Raw genomic sequence first — 26869 nt, forward strand, 5'->3', positions numbered from 1 at the left:
ATATGTCTACTTTCTTAATTAAAAAATACATGCAATTATAACACTCATGATGTAAGGGTCATTTGTGACCTAAATTAATATAAATGATGAAGAAAGGTACTAGAAAAGCAGATTTCAACGTCTTTTTTTTCGTCTTTGCAATATGCTTGACATCCTCTAGTAAGAATATTATTAATATTTGCCTACAAATCAACAAATAGCGAAATCATAGAAAAAATCCTTCATAAATACTCTTTGATTCAAAGGAAAGAAATGAATTACAATTAAGTTTTCATATTATACAAAAAAAAATATTCACTAGACACAATTTTACAATATTATTAAAAGTACGCCTAGCTTCCATATATGAGCAAAAACTACATAACAAACAATTCATCCATTTTAGAGAATTTTACCTTTTTATAAACCTTTTTAACTGCCTTATGGAATTTTAAAACCACAATTAATCCATTCCCTCCCCAATTTTTTCTTAGATTTTTAATGATTTTTTTAAAATAAAAGCTCATTTATTAGTTGTTTCCAGGAAGAAAATGAATTATATTAAACATAGTAGATTAGTGTCTTCGTTTCAAATAAGATTTCATTTTACAAAAGATTTCTATCACTTATTACCTCTTAGCATGTTTCAAAGTCAGAACTTCTGGAGGCGGGGGGAAATTCCCTTATGGCTAAGAAACTGTGCATGAACTCAAGAAAGTTCGAGAATAATATCTTATATGCAACTAATATTGGTATAATTCGTTGAATTTTTTGTATAAGTAAATAAAACGTACTTTAGACATTTAAAAAACATTGACATTGATATATCTTAGACCTTGTATCCATAAGATCATATTTTATTTGTCTGTTAGTTGACGCCTCATTTTTGAATGTGCACTTATAATCTTAAAACTCGGTAATTTCTAATTTTAAGAGATATTACTGTATCATCAAGCGTCTGTAGCTAAATTTCAGGACATCTTATTAAAAAAAAATTATTGGTTCTATGTTATGTGCTTAAAAGTCATTATTAATATATATATATATGGCAAGATAGAATTACTAAAAATATAGTTTGGCCTTGTGCAATTTTTATTTATTATTTACACCCTTTGTCTTAAGGCTCAAAATGACACACTTTCAATATTATTCTTTAAAATAATATGAATAACCCCGCTACTGAACAGGTTTTTTTTATTCCTTTCTATATACATTTATCATAAATACTTTTCAGGATGCTGCTATAACATTAATCGAATCTTATGAAAATTTATTTTTATCTTGAGAATTCAATACTTAGAATACATTAGCAAATTTAGCAATTTATAATCAAAGCTTAACAAATTTAATGAACGGTTTCGTTTCAAGTCCGTTTTTTTATAATCCTTTCAATTTTTCTTCTTTTCTTGTAATGTGAGGAAATTTAATACTCTTGCCATTATTTTATATTACACAAAAAAACTTTATCAAAACTCAGGATTTCTAATTTTTTTTTTTAAACTTACATAAAGTAATAAATATTTAATACAAGTTCTTAATCAATATAATAATTTAATGTTCATAGCAAGAACAAAAATATCTGTTTAAAACATCAAATTCGTGCGTTTAAGGAAATATTAAATGGGTATTTATATTTACATAACAAGAATTTTAGCATTTTAATTGAATATATCAATTTATGGATGGATGGAACAGTTGAAAATATGATGCAAAATTTAAAGTACGTAATTATTAATATTGTGTCAATCCTTATTTAGCACTAAAGACTGCAGTCCCAACTTGTTCAGTCTCAACCTAGTCCATTTCAGTCATGTTTATCAGTGATTAAACTCAAAATAAAAAGTTCAGTTCTTGAAGATGTCAATAAACTTTTTTTTCTTTTTAAACTCACTTTTATTACTGTCAGTTCGAAGGGACGAAAGTCTTACAGACTTATCCCAGAGACTTATTGTACCGGTTCTCAAACTGGGGACTGAATAAATAAGAGCTGACACAACAAAAAAAAATTATGGTCATTCAAAAGTTAATCATAGGATAAAATAAGCTTATTTTTTGCAGTTCCTTTTTCCCTCATTTCACCATAGGTATTATAAAAAGGATGTTAACTAAAGGAAAGTTAAAAAACAATTTACTAATTTTGTATGCAAATACAAATCATTTTTTAAATATTTAAATGAAATAAAATCATTCCATATAAATTTAAGTCACATGGAAAAATGTATTCATATAAAGTATAATATAACTTGTTTGATAAATAGTATGACCTAAAATTAGATATTGCTACATCACAAAATCTTTCTTTGATCCACTTCAACAACTTTATTGAGGTATATTTTAAGAAATTAAATGAAATTTTATGTTTTAAAGTTATTAGTAAGAGGTATTTTTTAAGTTTCATGTTGATAAATATACAACGACATTTAGGATTCTTAGAGTTTCTATCTTTGCAATGTATTTTTTGAACTTTATTTTAAATATTTAAAAAAATATATATCAAATAATAGCAAAGTTTAAATACCTGCTCCAATTAAAACTAAGGTATTTTTTTTTTAGTTATAAAATTATTTGATTTTTTCAATTTTAATAACTTTTTGTAATATTATTATCAAAAACCTCCAAGTAATGCTAAGTATTCTCATAGTCCCAACTAAACAAATAAATTGTCATATAAATAAAGTGTTTTTTAAGGTATTTAGAAGTATTAATAGCAATAATGGGCACTACATAGAAAAGGGCAAAACCTCTGCCAAAAATCAAACTGGGATATGTATCTCAATGTGTTCCAAAGTAATTGTTGATTATTCATCTTTTACGTTTTGTGTTACCTTAAGTTGGACATATCAAAATTTAATTAACTTTAAAGGGGAAAAAAAACTTCTGTTCAGATGTAATCAATGTACCCATAACAAATTAAACTGATGTTTCTTTATAAGTTTGTATCATCCTAATTTTTGTATGATTTATTAAAAATATCATAAATGAATTGATGTATATAACATTCCAATGATAAACAATACCAAAAATGATTATAATATTGACTTTAATAATTATTTAAAGCCATTTGTAGCCGCTTTTCTCCTTTTAAATAAATAGTACTGACAAATTACTTAAATAATATTTAAAATATCTTTCTTTGTACCTGAAAGAAAAAACAAATCTATTAATGATAAAACTTTCAGAATATCCCTTTATTTTTTTGCAAATATGAAACATATCAACAAAATGCATTTTTAATATAGTTTTCAATGAAAACATCTAAAACTGCAATATATTTTACATCTGCAACAAGTTTGTTGATAAATGTGAATAGTTATTGGTATAGTATTACATCAGCAGACTTGCGAAATAAAAAATGTTATGAGTGAGTAAGGGTGAAACGTCTGCCTGCTACAAGATCTTACACTTCTATAAGTAATATTATAATTTTCTTCTATATTGGATTTATTTATATGTTTTTAATGTAGTATTTCTGATGTTGGAAATGTTAAAAAAATCCAATAAAGGTAAAATTTTATATTTTTTCATTATACATTTTTGTTTACTATATTATTTTCCCTAAAATAATAATTTGTTTCTACCTTTTTTTTACTCCTAGGAAACGTTTTCAACGTTTTATTTTTTTTAAAGTTACATAAAAAATAAAACTTTGATTGTATATAATTTTTAAATATTACAACAAGATGAAAAGTACCAATTTGGTCCCAAAGACCAATTAGATCTAGCCCAATGCTGGTATCTAGCTCTGTTTTAACATAATCATAGAAAACAGTTATGTTTTGTAAATCAACGTTGTTTTTTATCAATAAAACACACCATTCTCAGTTATGTTTATCATATTGAATTAGTTTCATAAATTTCAAAATGTCCCCATACAATTAAAAAAGAATGATAAAATATCTAATTGGAATACCATCAAAAATAATTCCATTGTGTAAAATGACAAATTCTAGAAAATTTCTCGAGCTATATATAGGTGACCTCCATTTATCTGATTGATAAGCAGAGATTTTATTATTCTTTAACATACTAGGAATGTTTTGACAATAAACAAGGTGCTCCTTACTTTAAAAGTATTCTAAAAAATTACGTTGACGCAAGGAACTAAAATGCTCGTTTCCTTTCTTTCCAATCAGACATCAAATCATTTAACTCCTTTTGGTTGACTTGTTAGGGCGACAAGATACACCTATACAAAATTCGAAATCTGGATAATTTCTTTAATCAACGTCGCCTGGAATTTATAGAGGATATTCATATGTTGGTAAAGAAATGTCATCAAAAATGAAGAATGGATCTTGTTGCTGAAACCAAGTTTGGATACACGATCTGACTTTTATTTTTATTCATAAATCCAGAGACTTACACCTGACATAAATAACAATCAGAGGAATTATCATTGGGTTTTGCCAAACCACAGGTGCAACAAACGGCATCTTATTCCGTTTTCTCATGGTCCATTGACTTAAAACTAGTCTATAAAGGCTACACGCATTGTGAGGTACCCCCAACTTCAATTGATTGCAAATTGTTTTTTTTAAAAAGGCCATGGCTATCTTAGTTAAATCATTGATATTATTCCTTGGAGAATTCAAAATATGATAAACGTTAAATCCATTAACGAATGGTAAAATATATATGTTGATTTGTTCAATTGCAAGCCAAACCTCTTCTTTCAGATACTACAATTCTACTTAAACAAAATAAGATACTGTATGTGCCATATGTAGCATTAATATACCTTATGTAATTGATTAGGTATTATCAGAATAAAGATATTTTATACAAGATATCGTCCTACAATTTCAATATATTGAAACCGTTTAAATAAATTGGAAGAAAAAAAATAAATTTAGTTGTGTTTTTCATTTCCTTAGATCTATCATTATTAATTAAAGACAGAAATATTTTACGTTCTTTAACAATTAGGACCAATAAAAATATCTGAGATACTTTATTCTCAACAAGAGATGCTTGGTTTCTGATAAATACAACGAAGATGAGAGGATAAAAATTTATCTTCAGAAGAGAACCAAACCAAACTAACCATCATACGTGGGAACACTCTTCTCTTTCCTTGGTTAAGAATATATGCAATAATATATATATAACGATGCTGAATATGATGAGATGTTAAATATAAAATAAAGATATGTAATTACAATTAGATACTACAAAAATATGAATTTAAACCATTAAATAAAAATATATAAAAACAGCTCATTTAAATAATTGAATAATTCTAACGGAGATAAATTTGATATTGAAATGTGCTTAAATTCGGAAATTGCTAAGATCATTTTTCATTCATGAAGAAATTGACTTTTATGTTTTTCCAAAATTAAGACCAGAGGAAAATAAAGGGAATCGATCAAAGATTCTTCTAAATTGATAATCCATCTCAATAGATGTTCAAATTCCGTAATTACGAGGGATGACGAGATAAAAATTTATCACAGGAAAACTACTAAGCTTTATAGGGTATTAGAATGGACTCCTTCCTTTTGGCTGAGATTCCAGGATCGAAACATTGAAGTGATCAATTCACGATAAGAAGGGAATTTTAATATCTCAAGAATAATCATTATTATTTTATTGAAATTTGTACAATGGAATTGTTGAAATTTTAATTACGATTAGTAAAGACGGAGTATAACGTCATAAAATTGAAATTTAATCTTATACAATATTTTAATATATTGTTTGTCTCCTAGAACACCCCATAAAAAATATGATCACTTAAAAAATCGAACAATAATTCTTCAAGATTTATATTTTTTAAATAAGTAAGTTTTTTTTAATAAAACGTAGAATATTTTTCTAATTTATAAGATAGATGTTATGAAAATTATAATACTATTAAAAGAATGTCGTTTTTTCATCATTTTTTAGCTTAAAAATGGATATATGTCGAGTTCAGAACAAATACAGAATCAATATTTGTATACATTTTTCTAATCATAAGAAAAAAATTATATAAGTTTTATTAATTCTACATATTATTTGGTGATTATTTAATGGGTAAGAAATAATCCTTGTTCCGAATTACTGTAATCTCAGATATTTCAAAATCAAAAACCCCTGCAAGAATGGTATGCTATTTTAATTTTTATTTTCTCGATTAAAATGTAGTTGTATTTTGACAAATATGTATAAAAAAATAGAAATTGATTCGGATGAAAGGTTCTTTGATGCTCAATGATGCATATTGGTGCTTAGAAATACAGCGGTGGTAAAGTTTAAACTGCTTTGAGGCTCAGTACTTTACCTGTAAAACCTAACAGCCGGGTTGTATTTCAAGATAGTAAAAGTGCTCCTTGATGCTCAAAAAAGGGGCAGGATATAAATTTAATTGGCCTTGGGCCAAGTAGTTCACCTGGACAACCTGTGTACTATAATCACGGCATAATAGAGTTTAAACTCTATTTTGGTCAAGTACTTCAGCTGTACAATATGAGGACTGGGGTGTATTTTGGATATGAGAAGGGTCCTTTATTGCTTGGAAAACCAGAGGTGTAAGAATTCAATCTGTCTCAGGGACCACAAGCTCATTTACACAACCCGTGGTCCAGTGTCTACGCAAGCATACTAGAAGGAGTTTTTGATGCTTATAAATGTGGCGGCAATGCAGTTTAAACTACCTTGAGGCTCATTACTTCACCTAATCTACCTTATGGATTGGGTGTGTTTTTGGATAATATTAAGGGCTTTTGATACTGAGAGATGCGGCGGTGTTAAATTTAACTTTCATGGGGCGCAGCAGTTCATCTGAACAACCTATGGTCTAGAGTGTACCATAGAAAATTAGAACGGTTCCGTGGTTCCTAGAAAACCCGCGAAAATAGAGTTTAAACTGTATTTTCGCCAAGACCATTTATTAAAAACTTGAGAGCCGTGATGCATAATGACATAATAGGAGGGTTTCTTAATACCCAGGTAAGCGGCGGCGTAATTTTTTTATTTTAATCAGGACCAGCAGTTTACCGTGGTCTGGAGTGTATCCCTTGTTGCCTAAAAAAAGATGCAGCGGTTGATTTTCAACTGTATTTTGACCCAGTACTTCACTTGTACAATCTAAAAGTAGGGGTGCATTTTGGTATATTAGGAAGTTTCCATTATATACGTGTTAGAAGATTCAAGACAGCGAATTTGGTGACTGATCAAGAATGATGTAACTACTTCCTCATCGTGCAGTGCCTATATAATCATTATTATCATAATCATAAAACCAACATGATAATAATTCTTGAAAGTTTTCGGTATTTCGTACTTTATATATTAAGCGTAAGAGTTTTGTATTAATTTTAATTTTTTAATGGCCAGGGCAACGTCAGGCAAACATAATCTAGTTTAAATGAAAAGTAAGTTACTAGTTGTTTATTTTTTTATTTATTAGTTTGGATATAATTTATCTCCAATTTCCTTTAGAGTACGGGAGTACATAAAAAGTAAAGACCATACGAGGGTTTATAGTTATAGCTCTATTCAATAAAAGTTAAGCTTTGTATAATTTTTTATTCAAAAATCACACCTTATCAATTATTCAACTCATCACTAGAGACTTATGAATTTTTTTGAAGTATTTTTTTTTCTCCATGTTACTTTTGAAAAGAAAAAATTCTGTTCTACAATAATAAAAATAAAAACTTTTGAGCTTTTATTTGGTTTCTTTGAATTTATTTTCATTCTTTATCATATTGTTGTGGTGGCAACAATCTGACTATAAGAATAATTAGAAACTCAAGCCTACTTTCTGGGTAAATTCTGAGAATATACATTAAAGAAATATAGTATGTCTACATAATATATATTATATTATGATGCATTAATGTTATTATAAAGGTAAAAGATTTTCGTACATGAAACAGTAATATATTTTCTCTCTCCTAAATCATCAAACCGGTACCTGATGTTGTTGAAGGATTTTTAAGTATGTGCACCATAAGCCTTTTTTTTCCTTAATTGCAAAAATTTACTCAATTTGTTGTCATCTGTTGAATATTTTTGCATTTTCCCCTTATAAGTAGAATTCAAATTAGCTTATTTTAAGCATTAAATTATTCCCAGTTAAATCAGTAAATTATAAGTTTAAAGTTGGGAAGATTATGCCAACTACAAACTGATTTTAGTACTTTTTTGTATGGTATAAAAAAAGTTGTCAGATAGAAAATAATAATTAATTCCTTGTATTGTAAAAATATTGCTACCCTACTCATTGCCATTACATAGTGGCGATTCCCCAAACATATCGATGCCTACTCTGATTCTTTAATATTTTAGATTATAGTTATTAATTACCATTTTGCTATCTAGGCCTTCCACAGGATTATACGTTTTTAGGGAGGGGTCTTGGTTTTTTTAATTAAAAGAAAAATCAAATAATTAAGTTTATCATATTATATTTATAGTTTATATAACTGTTAAGAAAAAATAAAGTTTTAGGGGGACAAATTTTCAAAATTCCATTACGCCAACACTCTGAACTGCACATTTTGGGTGCATGTCGAAGGGAAATGCCTGCAGTATCTTTCATACAAACACAGAGGCCCTCAAAACAAATATCACCCAGTACTGGGACGCCATGACAGAGGACTAAATTAGCATGAGGTAACCAGGCCTTCTGGTGCAGCCTAAGCCATCATTGCCGCAAAGTGATTTTATGTTTATGATTGAGACAGCTGAAACGCACATTATTATATAATATGTTTAAGTATAAATTATGTATATTGTTAATAAATAAATTATATGTTGTTCCTTATTTTAAAATTCAAAGGGATAAGATTTTAATGGTACACTGTTATAACATCCGTTATTGTTATTTAAGAAAAAAGTTAATACTTCATTAACATACTTTAATAAGTCATTGGCTTACTATTAAATATTTATTTTCATACTTAAAATAAGAAATTTTAATACTTTCATATGATATTTTAAACGTAACCAATTACAATAGTATCTAATTTTTACGATCGGGAATTTCAAAGCATTTAAATACAATTTTAGAGTTTTCAAATTCATACAAAATAATCATTTTTTATATATCAAAATTTGAAATATTTTCTTAGAGTATACTAATCCAAATTATATAGATCATTTGTTTAAAACAAAAACAATCATCTGTTCTCTCTTTTAAATCGACTTAGCTCATATCAAAATTTGTCACAAAAAACATACAGAACTCACCTTTTGAAATCAATTAAAGTACAAATGAATTTTTTGCCGACTCTTGTATGATTTACAGGAGTTTTTTTTCTTATTATTAGCTCAAAAAGGGTATCGAAAAATTAAGGATACCTCCTAAAAATAAAGCATTGAATTGGTGTTCTTAATTAAATCTTAAAGTACCAATTATTTTTGAATAATTTAGATTCTAAGGCTTTGATTAATATACATGTACTAGATAAAAATTATGTATATTTTGCGATGGAGGCAAAAATATGAAGGACTTAACTGTAAGCAAGGCTACAGTCTGTTGGGTCAGAAATCGTTTGGCTAATGGGGACAACCTTAAGGACAAACCAAAGAGTATAAGAACCAACAAAGGGAAACTTGAAGATATCATAGATTCCTTTTAGGTTAACCCAACTGTGAATATGTCAGAGTACGCCAAGGAGAAGAAGGTGTATAGGCCTACTGTGGGCAAGGCGATCGGAAAAGATGGAGGAAGGTCGCTCAGAAGAATTAAGTTACCACTCCTGTCTCAATGGCAAAAAGCAATGTCGACAACTCTAGAATAATTACTATGTAGTTTTTGCCCTGGGGAACTAACTTACAAAAAGCAAAATGATCGGGTGGTAAGCGTTGGCAAGACTGACAACAGTCGATGACATATGCAATTTTTATTGTCTTCTCAGAATTAATCTAACTGGTTCAGCTAGAAGTGTAAATTCATAGTTGTACTACAAAAATAGGTTGCTATATATAAGTAAAAACATTTTGTTGATGATGAAGTGTAAGCATGAGCTCAAATTGTTGTAATATTGAATTAAGACCCTGTTTCAACTCCCTGTTGGATTATTTTAGATGGAGAAAATGTGCTATTGCTCTAGAGAGAAGGACCCATAAAGTAGAAATATTACTAATGCAAAAAAATATTATTTAATGATATTTTACTAGTCGTAATAAGCATTGCCCGGAGTTATATGGCGTCGGCTAAAGCACAAACTTTGATTTCATAATATATAAAATATTTCCACAACAAATTATCTGTGTTATTTTCGGTTTTTGATAAGCAAATTTTCACAGAACTTCTCAAAAATTATATTACTTAATATATGTTATCTCTACAGGAATGAAAAAATTTTAATAACAGGTTCAGAACATTTTTAATATAATCCAATAAAGATGCGTAGTATACTCTCGAGAGAGCTCACTAACAAAAAAACATTGCTATTTATAAAATCCCAAGGAGAATAAATTCATTTTTGCAAATAAAAATTTATATTTTATTCAAATTTAACATATCCTGTTAATGCATATGAATTATGATTTATATAAAAGACTAGTAACAAAAACAAGAAGAAAAGATGATCCTTGTAAATATGCACACGTCATTGTTATTTATTAGTTCGAATATCTATATGATAAACATCAGCGCTCACTTTATATAGTGCAATCTATTTGCACACACCTGCAATATTCATAGTAACAACTACTTTGCTTACTTTTTAGATCAAAATATGTTAGTGAGGGAGTACTATTTACATTGCATCCTGTGACTTTTTTTCAAACATTCAGACATACATGCACATAATGTTTTTTTAGGAAGATACTCTGCAAATTAAGAAAAAAGACGACAAAACCCGTCGATAATTCACCATTCAGAACGACTGAACATGAAAGAACTATATCTTTAACCGGTATTCTTTGTGTAAACACCATATTGCAATTTTTATTTGGGTTTTGCCATCGTTAATTATAGGATAATATTCAAAGATCCTTTTAGTTAAAACATATGGGCAAATACTCATCACGTGGTCTTTGTTCGACACATGATTTATAGCTTTGGTTTCACTAATGCTTTAACAAAAGGCTAATAAAAGTTTTACTACTTACAACACGAGAAGAAAAGAAAATACTTTTTACATTTATTCGTAATTAAGAATTTTATATATACGAAGATATATTCCAATAAGTAATGAATGTCACAAAAAAGAAGATATAAAAGTATCAAATACTTTTTTTTTGTTGCATCCAGTTGTGCATCAAGATTATTTTTATGCTTCTTTATCGTACTTGTAATTTGTAGCATTGCTCATATTAGGGTATTAATCGAACAAAAGAAAGAATTGACATAAAAGTACAAGTATTGAAGTGCTGCTAAAATAAAAATATCCTAATAGGAGTAACCAGTAGTGATTAGACTTATTTGTTCTGAACCCGATACAGAGCAAATGATCGAATTGATTTTTTTTTTATGTTAAAAAAAATAATAATTTACTTTAAATTTAAGGTTGTATTTAAGAAATACTCATTATAGAATTGATTGTTTGTCTTCATCAAACTTTTTAGAGGAGGAAAAAGATGAAGTAAACGAGGAAGTTCTTCTCCTGAAGAGGAACAAAGGTGAGGAATGTATAGTCATTGCGAACAAATTGAGGGAAAAGAAACTATTCTATAACGTACCCTTTAGATCGGGGAACTGGTGTTGAAATTGGGGTACAGGATCGAAATTTCTTAAAGGCTACTTTGCAAGATGTGAGTGAAAGTGATTATATAGAAGAAAATTGAAGAAAAATATTTGAGGATTTGGGTCAGGATCTGAAAGTAGATGAAAATAACAAGGTTAAGATAAAATTACTGATTTTGCAGACATTGAAAGTGACATGGGCTCTACCAGGGGGCTATAGCCCCTTCAGGCCACTTCCTGAAAGAGACTAAGGTATGATTGTTAAATGGTTGTGAGAAAACTGAATGTACCCTAAAAGCCTCAAAAATTTGATTACTACATATAAAGGAGTTCTTTGAAGTTCTGGAGAGGAGGAAACGAAAGACTAAGGAGAAACTAACAATTTCATTAGTTATTTTTTATTTATTTATGACACTTATAGCATCACATTAACATCAACAAGACACAAATTATATGGATATAAAATTAACATTACGTACATACATTCTTTCGGAATGGAAGATCTCTTAAAAGCTTTGAAAGACGACACAAATATATTATGTATTTTATAAAACAAATTTGATATTATACTTCTTATGCAGGTTCAGATAATTAATAAATTTAAATATAGTTCGAGTATTCCAATAATGAAATTTTAAGTTTGCTGTCCATCCTCACGTACAATGCTAATTTAATTGCAGACCTAGGGAGAAATAAGGGATATTATCAACTATATCATAGTCCTAGGAAAATTTAATATTATTGCATTACCGGGCACTAGAATCGAAGATACGGATAACCTTCGGGCTCTGTTCCCTCCCTGTCACGAATTTTTTAGTGCAAAATCACAAAGCTTGGACTCATACTCTTTTAGGGGCATAATTTTGTTTATTGACTAATCCTTGAGTCAAACTCTGAGAGCCACGGACCCTCAAGGAAATTATTTGGATATATTCAATCAAAGTGTACCATTATGCACTATATATGGACCAACTTCCAATAAGGCAGATTTTTTCTCAAAAATATTCAAAAAGTACGAACAGAAAAAATATTTATATCTATCTTCTTTGTTACCTCAACGTTAACATATTTGCAAAGAGAGATGCTAAGGACTATGAGGGTTGAAGAAATAAGAAAAATGCTCCGGACCTTGCAAACATTATTCGGGAGTTCAATTTGATAGACTTGGGCCTGGTGGGAAATTCAAACCATCTAAAATTACTTTCTTTGGAATGGCAAAGAACTCAGTAAAAATCGCTGGTAGACTGAATTACATACTCACCTTTCCAAGGTCAGCAGTGCTCCTTAAAAACTAACGGTATTTCACCCATACCTTTCAGATCACTTCCCCTTAATGCCAACACTGTATATCCCATCAAGAGTCAAAAAGTAATTTTGGAAATTAAATATCTCCCTTCTGGAGGACAATAAGACACATACAGAGATAGAGAGTATTATTATAAAATATTTTATCCCAAAGGAGGAGACAGGTTCTTTAGCAGTCGAAGCTATCCAAAAAAGAGAGAACAGATTTCACTCACAATTAATTAAGAAAGTGTGTAACGCAGCAGCTGAGAGAAGAAAAGCTTGAGATAGATAAGAGGTCCTGAATGATCTCGATGATAGCAATGTTCATGTTCAAGAGGACATTAATTCCCTCATCGAGTATGAGTCCAAAGGAGCTTTAATTAGGATAAAAAACAATCTTGTTGACGTAAATATAAAGGGCAAATCAAGCTCAGCTTTAAATATCGTGAGAAGTCTTACCAAGGAGCAAGGAGAATATCCTCCCTAAGATTGGCGTCTGTTGTAGTAAAAGAAGATATCTCATTCCAAAAAAGGAAAATACCCCTTGTGTATAGATAACTATAGACTCACTACACTACTTGATACAACTTACAAAATTCTAACGGGTATCTTGAACAGTCGTCTAAAGAAAGTTTTACCTTATCTAGTGTCCACCTCTCAAAATAGTTTCATAGAAAAAAGACTCGCAGACATTCTCAATACTAGATCTTCCTGGAAATAAGAAAAAAAATAGAGTTTGCAAGCAGCATGACCCAATATCGCCTTCATTGTTCATTATACCCATTAATCTGCTATTTGAAAAAGTGATCTCTAACCCATTAATCAAAGCTCTTAAAAAGGAGGGAAGTCATTGAGGATAATGCTATTCGCTGAAGACGGCTCTGTACTTATTACTGGTTCACGGGACGAAGTAAAACTGCTTTACGAGAACTAGAAACACCGTTAGTCCAATTCAGAAAGGAATCCGGATTAAAGGTCAACTTATCAATGATGCAAGTACTTAGATCCATAGAAAAATAACTTATCGAGGAGTTTCTTTTGTATTCATTCCTTGACTATGCACCACTGTTGGGTATTATAGTTTCCTACTATAGTGAGGAAGAAGCATTACACAAAAATGGTTTAGCATAATTACTTAAGCAATCGAGGGTTAGTCCCGTTTAGGATAAACAAACTTGATAAAATATACATATGGAACCAAAAATGGTGCATCTTTTACGATATTCCTCTTTCACAGGAAGTATTTTCAATATAATCACGGCTATGAGAGAACAGCTTCTTTGGGAAGGACGAAAGAAGTATAATCACGTATCGAGATGGATTGCTTCAACCTCAAGTTGGGGTTTTTAGGACTTGTCAAACTGTTTTTTTTTTGAAAACTTTCAAAATTATTTGGCTCAAAAGAATTCGTACGTGTAAAGATTTAATGCCTGTATTAATTAAGTCAAAGTACAAAGAAATCAGAGGGAGTACTTTCAAGGAAAAATAATTTAAAGGGCCTTTAGACCTTCTTCAAGTGACAAATACACTTAGTTGGTACAAGAAAAGAATGTCTCCAGGGTGGTCAAAAACCTTTGTACACGTTAGTAAGATCCTAGGCCAAGAAAACTCAACAAATTTGGAAGGTGTTATGGAGAAAGAACTCGAGGCTTAGCAAATTTTTACGACAATGGTCGTTAATTCGGACTTTTGGGTGCTAGAATGGAAGAAAACACTAAGAAAAAAACTGTCATTTTTATTGTCGTTTTTCTTATTATAATCTTTTTATTGACTCATATCAGTTATGAGTAAGGAATGTGTAATATTAGGTTAGAATGTATGTTTGCTTTTGTTTGTGGGAGTTGAAGATAGGGGTATGCCTTTTGGCCTTTAAAAAAATACTAATTAGGATATTTCATAGAAAATTATATTCAATTTAATATAGAATTCTAAAAAAATATTTAATATTAGGAATACAAATACCTAATGGCTTAATTTTAAAGATTATTTTTATGATTATAAGATAAATAGAACCTTTCTCCATTAGCTCTTGAGCATCCAACGCATTACTGACAATGAATTCGTTAAAATATAACGTGCTCAAACTAAACATGCTATTTACTAATATTCTTACTTCTTAGATCAAGTATTTGCATAGTTCTAAGCGCACACTCAAAAAAGAGGTGTCAACAAACAAACATGTTTTATTAATATATCTCGTGTGTACAAGTTGGAACTTTTACAAAAAGATTCTGCAAGATTATAATACCTATAATATAAGTAGGTTAAACTCCCAATAAGAATAATAAAATAATTGCAATTTTCCATTACAGGGTAAATAAACACCCAACGAATATTACAATGTGATATGATGTTACAAGTGACGTATTCATTCAATTCATTAAGATTAAGATCACGTAGTTAGTTTTCGAGTTCTATGTATCAGGCTACAACGCTTTTAATGGACAAATAATTTGTTATGCATATAACTAGGTTTAAAAAATATGAATCACGTGGTCTCCTTTTCGTTTCTTGGTTTATAACATTGATTCAGCTAAAGTTTGACAAGAGTCTGCAATGTAGCTTTTTTATTTACACTTGAAGGATTTGAAATACTAAGAAAAAACTTTTAAATACAAAACAACGTTTAGATTATGATAAAAAAACTATTAAACATATGATAAAAATTAAATGTCGAACATATCATAAAAAATACACTATAAATATTGATCAACAAACGGCTAAATAAAGCTAACTTATAGCTGTTAAAACGTTGTACAAGTATGCTACTTTCATGCCAACATTACACTGCTCTGAAGTAGCATTAATCTCTATGTATATAAAAAATATTTTTTATGGCCAAATATTACAATTTTAACTCCTGTTTGGATGAAAATAACTTACTGTTAGATACATAAATAGTCCAAAGATTTTTCACTCGTATATAATATAAGATGAATAATATTAATTAATATTTTTAATTAAAATTGGATGACTTACAGATAATCTAGTTTATGTCACCCTTCAAATAATAATAGAGTGCAAGGAGAAGCAAAAGAAAATATACAGAATTTCTTTGATTAAAAAAAACATTTTGTACATAATCTGAATTGGTGTAAAAATACGCGTATTTTAAGCGCACAAGGATACAATGGTGTAATTTAAAGTCACAACTAGTTTATAATAAATTTAACCATTGTACTTTTGCACACTTAAAAATGCATTCATTTTTACATTTATAGTCAGTATCTACTTGATAATTGAGAATATAAGACTAGCCTACTATTTCAACTATCTTTAAGAAACTGGGGGTCCATGCATATTGTAGCTTTTTGGAACAAGAAAAAACGGCTTTGTACTTTGGACTCTTTTAAGAACTGAATCACTTAAAATAAAAGAAATTATTTATTTAAATCCAATTGCTACGATAACTTTATTATGTTTAAGAATAAAAAACATTTTATTCATGAGAAATTATTAAAAAAAATATTGCATGGCTGACAAAGTACGTATAAAACAATTGTAAAATTTAATATTGACAAGGTATTTACTTGATTTATAATCCGGTTATTTCAATTCTGTAAAATGTAAATAAATGATAGGAATCAAACCAATAATTATTCAGCAACCATTTTCATTGCAAAGTTAAGTTCTAGGACAATTGGCCAAAAACATTCTTGCGGAATAACAATTTGCAAAACGGACATTTTGGCAAAGGACCATTTGGTCGAAAAATGATACTAAATTTATTGATTAATATTTTAATTCAATTTAAAATGATAATATCATAAATTTATTCTTGCTATAGTATATATATTACACAGGTAAAATATAAGTGTTCTTTAGCAGAAAATATAACGTTTTAAATTGAGGAATTTTTCACAAGTTCTATAATATTTTATCTTTGTTAGTGTTAATTAATTAGTCAATACTTTTATTCTTGTTAGGTCTGGTATAGGTTGTCTCATTTTAAGCTTATTTTTTTAGTAAATCAATTCTTGTTATCATTATAAATTGTTTTCATTCTGTATTTACATTATGAGTAATATAAATAAAGACCTCATTAAAAAAAAATATATATATTTATATTAAATAATGATCACATTATAAACGCAATACAGTAGTGTGTGGTTCGAATGTAGTTCAAATCTACTGTCGACGCGTTTCTAAGCACAGAAGGACCCATTCCAATATGCCTTATTACAATCCGACCGATCATTTATGTAGATGAACTGCTGTTCACAAAGGAAGGTTAAATTCTTAATCCACCACTTCCCTTAGCATCAAGTAGTCCTCATAATATAAAAAAATACAACTTGACTTGTACATTTGAAGTGCTGCGACCAAAGACTGTTTAAACTCTTCTGCCAACGCATTTTTAAGCATTCCTGGGTGAATTTTAGTATATTTGAAGGGGTCCTTGATGTTTAGAACACAGCAGCGGTGTAGTTTAGACTGCTTTAAAGTCAAGTATTTCGACTATACAAGCTGAGGGCAAGGGTGTACTTTTGAATATTAAAAGATTCCAGTTGTTTACCGTACAACCTGTAGTTGGGGGGAGGGAGGGTATAGCTTATAATAAAAGGGTCATAAATGCTTAAAAATACACAACGGTTCAATTTAAACTGCTTTGGGGCCCAGCACTTCATTTGTACAATCTGTGGACATGGGATATTAAATTATGTATTTCATAGCAATTTTCTTAATAATTTAATTATTTTATATTCCCAATATAATATAAATTACAATGAAATTGAACACAGTAATAATATATCTTAATGAAATGCTTACAATCATGTTGTTTCATCCTATAATACAAAGTGTGAAAGTATTTATCTCATTAGAGGTGTATACTAATGTTTGTTTGTTTGTATCTGATTAACAACAATATTTTTGTTGTCTTTCAATAAAGGAAACGTTTATTTTGTGAAGGAAGTAAGGATAACATTATATTAAAATATGGTTTATTTTAGGTTAATATTTATGGAGTAATATTTATTTAGGTAATGCTTAAGGAAATGCAACTGAATAGTGCATTTCCGTGAGTATACAATTATTTAAGCATGAAATAAGCTCATTAATAACCAGACTTTTTCCTTCTACCCAATAGTTTTAATAAGGGAAAGTAAATACAAATGGGTTTCCTTTAATATACGAATGCTCAAAACTTTTCATTTCTTTTGTTCTGATTTGTTTATGTATCTAGGGATATTCATTATGTTTATTTTGCAAAATACTTCGTCAAATATAGATAAAATAATTTTTTTAACCTTAACTGGGGTCTGAATTTACCCTCAAACAGAAATATCCTATATATTATTATTTTTGTATCATATTTTTACAGAACTTTCTATATCGTTATGTACCAGTTAACGTAACAAAATTTGAATCGGTATTTCAATTTGTTTAAATTCTACCAAATGATGAATATGAAAAACAAAAATGAAAAGGAAAACGGAAATGTCTTATTCAGTATAGATTATGTCGTGTTCGATAAACTAACATAATAGATGATGAAATTACAAGTATAAACATAATATTAAAAACTATTCAATTTGTTCACCATAATTTTCTACAAAGCAATGAAATGCAAAAAAGATGCTTCTCATGGAAACCCTTTATCTCCATATCTTCTTAGGGTGGCACTTTTACCTTTGATGGACAAAATAAATTATAATAATCTACGCTACCGACAACTAAATCTTCGTAAAGGATCAGTATCAAAGAGTGTCAGTTTACTAGTGACTTCATGTGTGGTTCAGAGAGAAATCTGGTATAGAAATCAACAAGAAGAATACAATTATTTTAAATTTGGAAGCAAATGTTTTTTTCCCAGAATCAATGTAAGGCTTGATGGTCGTGGACTCCGTAGAGTAGTTGGGAATATCTTGGACAACAAAACTTATACCAAAGAGTTGTCTCTCTCTAGCTTTAGAAGTAGGATAGAAAGAAGTTGAAATAAGACAATCATATACGAAATAAAGAATTTAGAACTATTCTGATTTCGGCTGTTGTCTACCAGGTACCTATGAAAGGAGTCTTTCGGCTATTGGTCCCTAGTTGTTGCCAGTTAGGCATTATAAACCAGTCCAAAAGTCTAAAAGCTTATTTGGATATATGTTACCAATATTTATTTCATTGTTTGTTTAGTTTCATTCAACAACACACTTTTTTCGCTTGTAAAAATGTCTAATTTTATATCCACAAACTATAATGTACTGACATCACTGATTTTCTGTTACCAATTGAAGAAAAACGCTTCTCTAGCCCAAAAAATGCTTGTGGAAGTAGACATGTTTTAAGCAGAGTACAGTGCTTCAGGTGGTTTGAAAAATTCCGAAGTAATGACTTTGACGTGAGAAATGAAGAGCGCTGCTGGCCACCGAAAAAATTTGAAGATGGTATGACCTTCTACAACCCTGTCAAACCGTTAATGGTGATCGCTAACAACAACAATTGGCCGATTTGAACCATAATATACGCCAAAAATGCCCAAAATATAAAGCCAGGCAACACAATGTTATTTTGCTTGATGACAACACACCACTGTATCACTCTATATCCCCCTGCCAGCCTGTTGAATCGTACAACTGGAAACTTCTTGCTCATGCAGCTTATTCACCAGAACAGGTACCTTCCAATTATCACTTGTTTGCATCGATGGGTCACAAATTCATTGATTTACGCTTCGATTCTCATGCATCAATTAAGTATAGATGCAAAAATGTATACCTTCAAAAACAAACAGTAGAGACACTTTGAACAGTTGTCCAAACATGAACAAAATTAGTTTAAACTGGTATAAATAGCCATTTAGAATAACTTACACTACGGCCTTAGTGGTTTTTAACCTTAGCCTACCTCCAATAATTCGAAGAACTGCATTTAAATCAAATTTAGAAGAAAATTGTACAAATTTAGAACTGAGGAGTATTCTCTTTTTAAATTTATTGTACCAAAGGAAAAGGGGAAGAAGGAAAGTTTGTAAACATTTCTTATTTTTTAAAAGTTCTGGGGATGGTGTTTATACAAATTTAGAAACATATAGTAAGACCAAATCTTAATTGTGCTAATTTTTTATAGGAAAATCACTGGAAGAAACGTCATGCTCATTTTGATGTAGAAAATACGACACAGAATGACATATATTTACAGATTTTGTAAAAACAATTGATTTTAGAAGGCTTAAGAAAACCAATTTAGAGGGTTTAGATTTTTGGGGAAAATTAAGGACTTTTCTTTTTGGATCCATTGAAGGAGTTACAATGGCGGCTATTGGAAGAAATATTTTATGCCAAATTAAAAGATTTATTAAAAATATGTAAAATGGTTGGACAAATAAGTCTATGTGTCTAATGAAGAATCATAGACTTATTCGCCCTTCTATTCTCAAAACTATAATGGATGGACGAATAAGCCTATGAATCTAGTGAAAAATAGTATTATGCTACTTGTTATCTTTTTTTTTAAAGAAATAACATTGCTTTTTAATAGACCAATCAATTTTATGAAGTTGTTTAATTTGCCAGTTACACCTGGCATAAAAAGGTTTAAAAAAAAGATAATACCAACAAGGAAATTAAATGTTGCTTCTCTTTTACTGTGTTGTGATTATTTTCTTCTTTAAAGTGCAGTTACATTTGGATGAAATATATATTGTTCAATTATGCTTATAATATTGTAGATATATTGACATTAACCTAGAACTAATACTATTCTATACAGCACTAATATTCATTTTGATGTAGTAATGGTTAGACACCTCAAATATTAATCGAGTTTTGATTAGAATGGAGGTAACGGAGAGTCAAAGTAACTTCTTTCAGAAGCAATTTCATCCATAAGTTTTTCAATTATAATTACATCATGTATATACATTTCATCTCATTTCAAGCTTATGAAAAGCCTTTAATTTAATTATATATTAGTATATATTAAATATCTAAATATGTAAACATTTTACAATAAATCAAAGTTTCAAAAACATGTTTTTTTTATAAATAAAAAAAATCAAAATAACTCTTAATATTAAATTTTTTGTATATCTTTAATAAATCTAGTTAGTATTAAAATATTAAATCATAACTAATTTGTTTTTAATAATTCAAAAAATCTTAATATATGTGTTACTTTTCAAGAATATATGACAAAAAAACAATTTCACATACTAATACTCTTAAAGTTTTTTTTTATAACATTAGTTATATTACATAGGAAAACAAGATTTCCATTAATGCTTCTTTCATTCCTTACAAAAACTTTTTTAAGATTTTTACATATAATATTTTCTTAGCAGACAGGAATAATATGGTATGTGGTGTTGGACAATATAAGTTCAAACATAGGTATAAGGAATAATACTTAAATATTTACATTAGATACAGAAAAAGTAGGACAAATTAAGAATTTAGAATACTCTAGAAAAGTAACAAAGAATTACACTTGTGATTTTACTAAATATTTAAACTATTGCTACCCAAAACAATAATGCTTTCATTACAAAATAAATTTATAGAAGTCAAACTTTAACTGACATTAAATTTGAAACTATAATGTTTTAATCTGTTTTTGTTTATTAAATGTACATAGTTTATGTATCAAACTTGATTTGTTTGGTATTCAATATTCAAATTTTGGTTGTGTGTGTCCTTATTTAAGAACCCAGTTCAGTCCTGGCCCCTTGTTGATCCTTCAATAAGGTAAATCGATTATTTGTGTCGTCATTGAGGGTGGTTTTCCTCTTTTTGATTATTCCATTATAAATATAAAAATAAAAAATGTTTGTTGTACATTGCATTTCCATGGAATCTTTAGTTTATTGTCATTACTTTAAAAATATGGTACTAAAACATGAAATCAGAAAATATACAATTATTTCTTTACATGGGAAATATCTATGTAGTTAAAAATTTATTCGTAAATTTAAATATTTTAAATCAATGTTTAGTTAATTTAACAAGCTGTTTAGGTCATTTTTTTTTATTTTCTTCCTTTTGATTTCTGAGATTCTCATTTTTTTTTTCAATGTAAAAACTTATGCGTATGATACTGTAATTAATAAATTATTTTATACTCTCAACCTCATTAAAAACAGACAGCCACTTATTCAATTCTGGAAATTGACATAAAATATTGTATAGAAATTTACAAGAAAAATTAAAATTTGAAATAAATTTTAATAATGAAAAATTACATCTTCTTGAAATTCAAAACTAAAATATATATTCATTTTTTTCTGAAGTATTTTTAGTAATACAGGATAGGATGTTCATGAGAAATTTGATTGATATTTATGAGTGTCAAACGGTTAAGGTAGTTTAAATTATAAAATATTTAAATAACGCAACTGTTCAAATCGTTAATATGTTTACCAAATAGTCGAATAAATTTGATTTTAGGGTTTTCTTTTTTACTCAATTTATCTAACCACATTATAAAAAGTATGTTAACTTATTAATTTTGTTAGTAAATTTAACAGTTTTTATTGTTTTAGTACAAATAAAATTATTTTTTACTATTGGTCCATTAAGGGAGATGCTATGTAACTGACGATTATTGTGTTAAAGTAAAAAAAATACAGATATCAAACTAAACTGGCTGAATAATGTTCTCATTTTGTTAATGGTATCTAAAGTACAATTCAACTTTATATAATTTATATCTTGTTTAACTGTTTTATGGTATCCTTTAATGTGTAGATGTCTGTTCTAAATAAATTAGCACCATTTGGATGTATTTTAATCCAATTAACATCATTTAATTATTTTTTAACCTTATACAATTGATATAAATACACATTTGCTCATATTTCTAAAGAGTTTAGATACCATTTTCAAATATCACAATTATAAATAATTTTTGATGTAAAATAATATAGTATAAAAATTTGCAAAAATTAATTCGATTATTTGTATTAAAAATAGATGTATTGTTTGTAAGTATAAAACTAGAATTATTTTTTTACTAAATTCATACGTCCTATTTGGATATATTTAATATAAATATTTTTTATTGCTTCTAAATTACAGGATACAATTTATGATTTCAAAAGAAAATCGAGTAAATAAAAAGGTTATTTAATTTATTTGCGTTTTTTAATAAAGATTTATTTTCCCTTAGAAATATGATGATAAATTTATATGAGTTTTTTATTCTGCATCAAATATAGGTTTTCAAATATCAATTATAAGTGTTTTATTCCTAGATAAAAATAATTTTTTTAGTTATAATCACCTCCTTATTTATTTTAACTCTTGTGAGGAGCTAATTTAAAAAATCAATAATTGATATAAAAAAAACACATCAAAGAGGAGGAGACAAAAATTTAAAAAAAAAATGTTTTGACTTCGTCAAATTTTTAATTTGTGCAATTTTTATCATAAACTTTTTAATTAAAATTTGCTACACTTGTTTTTTATTATGTCACTCTCCATTTTGCATGATAAATCAAACTAGTAGCAACAAGTAAAAATTTATTTAAAAATCAATGCAATTTAATAATTATCTTTTATCAAAGATTAGAGTCATTACATGTTGCACTTATAAGTCACAAAAATTCAATGTCATGATTTATAAAAATAAATATGATATATTCTAAAAATAGGTTTTCAAAATTTTTACATAATATAACATCAGTAGAAAATATGAATTTGTCGGAATGATCACATTATTTAAAACATTAAAATATTGACAATTTTTGACAAAAACTTTTTTATTACCCATATTTTATAAGTTTTTGTCGATAAAAATATTATTTTTGTTGACTTTATTTTTAAAAACCTCACGTATAGCATTAAAGAGAAAGTTTGTGAAACAGCAATGTGGCTTTACATTGAGAATCTCTGTTATGGAAACTTGAAAGGTCGTATCATAACCCAATCATGTTATACCTATCAATCAAATGAAGCCTGTAAACGACCTAGAAACAAAAAGTATCAGATATCTTCACCTTAACTAGAAAAGCTCATTATTGACTGAAATATTGGGCAATTTTGGTTTTATTAAATATTAATTTATTAAGAATTTCTTTTTTTCTTAGTTTGTGCTTTAGATTATTTTAGCGTTGACGCACTATCATCAGACATAAAATTAATTAATTTTCAAGGTTAAAAATTGCATATACATTTTTAATTAAAGTATTTGTATGACATATTTAATCATTAAATAGGTCTGAAGAAGTTAAAATTTGTACATTTTTAAGAGTGCAAGGAAACAATATAAGAGCAAAAGGGTAAAAATATATTATCCAAAAGGTGGTTTGAAGTCTTAAGCCTTTTATTTTAGTTAGTTGTTTAAAATACGACGCATAAAGTATATGATTTTCAAAACACCCTCTATATTAGTAACATACACCTATATTTTATAATAATATTATTATTGTTCAGAGTGTTATACGGTTGTCTTCAAATTGGTGCCACTCTTTGTCGCTTTGTTAACAAAAAAAAACTTAGGTAAACAAAGCCCATTGCCCATTGTATGGATATAACAAATCATATTACAAACTTCAATTCTATTTTTATTGTGTAAGAATCATTAGCCGAAAATATCATGCAAATCATGTTTGATACATAAGTATTCGACTCCTCCATTTGAGAATGTAACAATTTTTTGCCTCAAAAACTTCACCAATGGCATAACAAATATATTTTATAATCAAGCGATCAATAAATATAACAAAATGGAAATTTCTTACTTAGGACTTTCCAGTGTTGTATACTTATCCCCTTAGCTAAAACCTTTTTGTCCCCCGAAAATAAAAATTTAAGTATATTAATTTTATGTAATTATTTTTTTGTATGTATATTAGCAAAAATAGTAGGACAGTTACTTTGAAATTAAACAAATCAAAAATATTAGATTTTCACTGATTTTCAAAAAAAAAAAATACCCCTAACAAAAAGACAAAACCTATAATTTAATAAAAATAAACAATTGGAGTGACGGAGCTTAATGGTCAATGCGCTCAAGATTAACTATTAAGTACAATTCTATCAGAACCAATAAAGGAACATTAAAAAAAATTTAATAAATATTTCCACCAAAAAAGTAAAATCGTTGATACTGAAAAAAAAATCAAAAGAATAAAAAAAACTTATTTTAATCCTTAAAATGGAGAAAGGTTCTTTTTAAAAAAAAAAAATTTAATAAAATCAGTCCTTACATTAAACGACTAAAAACACAGTTAAAAAAAATTATTTTTATGTTTAAAATGGAGAAAGATTCTTTTTTTAAAAAAAAAATTAATAAAATCAGTCCTTACATTAAACGACTAAAAACACAGTTGAAAAAAACTTTATTATTTTATATGTATTTACACTGCAAGTTATTTTACATATTTCAAATCATTTATGTTGCCTTGATCTTACAATGTGAACTACTCTACTACTACTCTTTCTAACTCTCTCGTAAAATGTGATGAGGATGAAAAAAGCGTATTGACATCATATGTAATCATATTTAATAGGTATTTCTTTAGCATATACATATACATACATAAATTTTCTAACAGCATAAAGAGAAAGTGGTGCCATAATTCATTTTTTTTTTTTTTTCATCGAAAAATATTTTATTATTCATTGTGAGAAAATTGTATTCAATTACCTTTTGCCTCTCTCAACACATAAAATAACAGCAACAAGATGATGGCTCTCTGGGATGGAAGAGGAAGGAAGAGTTCTACACAATGAATGTGATTAATCAAAAGTATACTATGTATGAAGTGAAAATAGTTTTCCTTGAGTGTTGCAAATATGTTATTATCAAAATATTTTTAAAGAATAGAAAAATTATAAAAAATCTTGTCAACGCTTCTTTCGTTACTGCACAACTAAGAAGAAGTATATAAATTATAGAATGTAAATATATGTATATATATGAAGTTTTTTTATCGAGGATAACTTTCTCTCCCTCATTGTTTCCGTCTTCGCCCCCCCATTACACTCCCCATTTCTTTAACCAAGGGAAACCCAATTCCCCTCCTTTCTCTTGCATATAATGGTATTAATGAATATTAGTGTTGTCACCATACCAATATGTTTATTCTGGTAGTTTTATATTTGGGATTGATGACGTTATAATTTACAATTTTGATTCCTTGATTATTTTTTAAAAGATAATTTTCTTACTCCCATTATCTTATCGGCATTATACTTTTTATGACGTAAAGACACTGCCAGTACTGATACAAATATCAATTTATTATAGCGGGTATTACATTGTAAAGTATACAAATGTAATTTTGTTTCATTACTTGAAGCAACTTTTTTGTTCATTGATCTTTTTTTTAATGTTTTGATGTCCACTTCTATCATCAGAAGAGAGAACTACTAATCCGAAAGATAACTCAAAGTTTTTATGTAGTACTTTGCTAGATAATACATGGGGATCTTTCATGGCTAAAGTCCAATGTTGTCTTCTCTCCAGGTTCTTACCGGATCGTTATTACTCTTTTAAATACATAAGTAAACCCGTACTACTATACCACCAGGATACCATCTAACATTAGTGTACATTCACTCACGAAAAATCATGGAAATGGATGTCTCAGGTAGCCACAATCGTAAATTAAAGTTATCGAAAGTTTTTGGATATAATTTTGTATCAACACTTTTTTGGCATCTTCCCTTATTTTCATAAAGTAATTTCATAACTCAAGTCAGTTAATAAATCAGGGGAAAAAATCTCCAAGAGAAAGCTTATTTGTTTTCTTTTCTTGGGATAAGACAAGTTCGTAGATCATAATTCATCTTTGGAATAATTAGATGAGTCTATTGTTTATTTTTTTCGTTCATGTAAAGCAATGTCTATAGATTAATTCCAATATATATATATATATTATAAATACTTATTTATTTATTATTAATTTAATTAACAAAATTATTTGAATAAATAATTCAAGGAAAAAGTAGAACAAATATATATTGATAGTTTTTTTTTTCTAATTTGAGATTACAAAATAATCTTTAATACATAGATATGGCAGGATAAACTGGGTGTATT

The 26869-nt window shown here is 28.1% G+C and overlaps 1 protein-coding gene across 4 annotated transcripts in view; it reads right to left on the reverse strand.

Annotated features, from left to right (window-relative positions):
• LOC121125853 (probable G-protein coupled receptor AH9.1) overlaps positions 1–25709 on the reverse strand; it is a 339881-nt gene extending 314172 nt beyond the window's left edge. For 3 of the 4 annotated variants that reach the window (XM_071891554.1, XM_071891551.1, XM_071891547.1), the window contains exon 1: positions 25472–25699. The gene's annotated coding sequence lies outside the window, so the exon portion shown is untranslated. Of the gene's footprint in view, positions 1–25471 lie in introns of all 4 variants that reach the window. The other variant, XM_071891541.1, reaches the window with a different exon arrangement.
• Positions 25710–26869: the final 1160 nt, after the last annotated feature.

This window comes from Lepeophtheirus salmonis, chromosome 1, assembly GCF_016086655.4.
Source record: "Lepeophtheirus salmonis chromosome 1, UVic_Lsal_1.4, whole genome shotgun sequence".
Taxonomy (NCBI): Eukaryota; Metazoa; Arthropoda; class Copepoda; order Siphonostomatoida; family Caligidae; genus Lepeophtheirus; species Lepeophtheirus salmonis.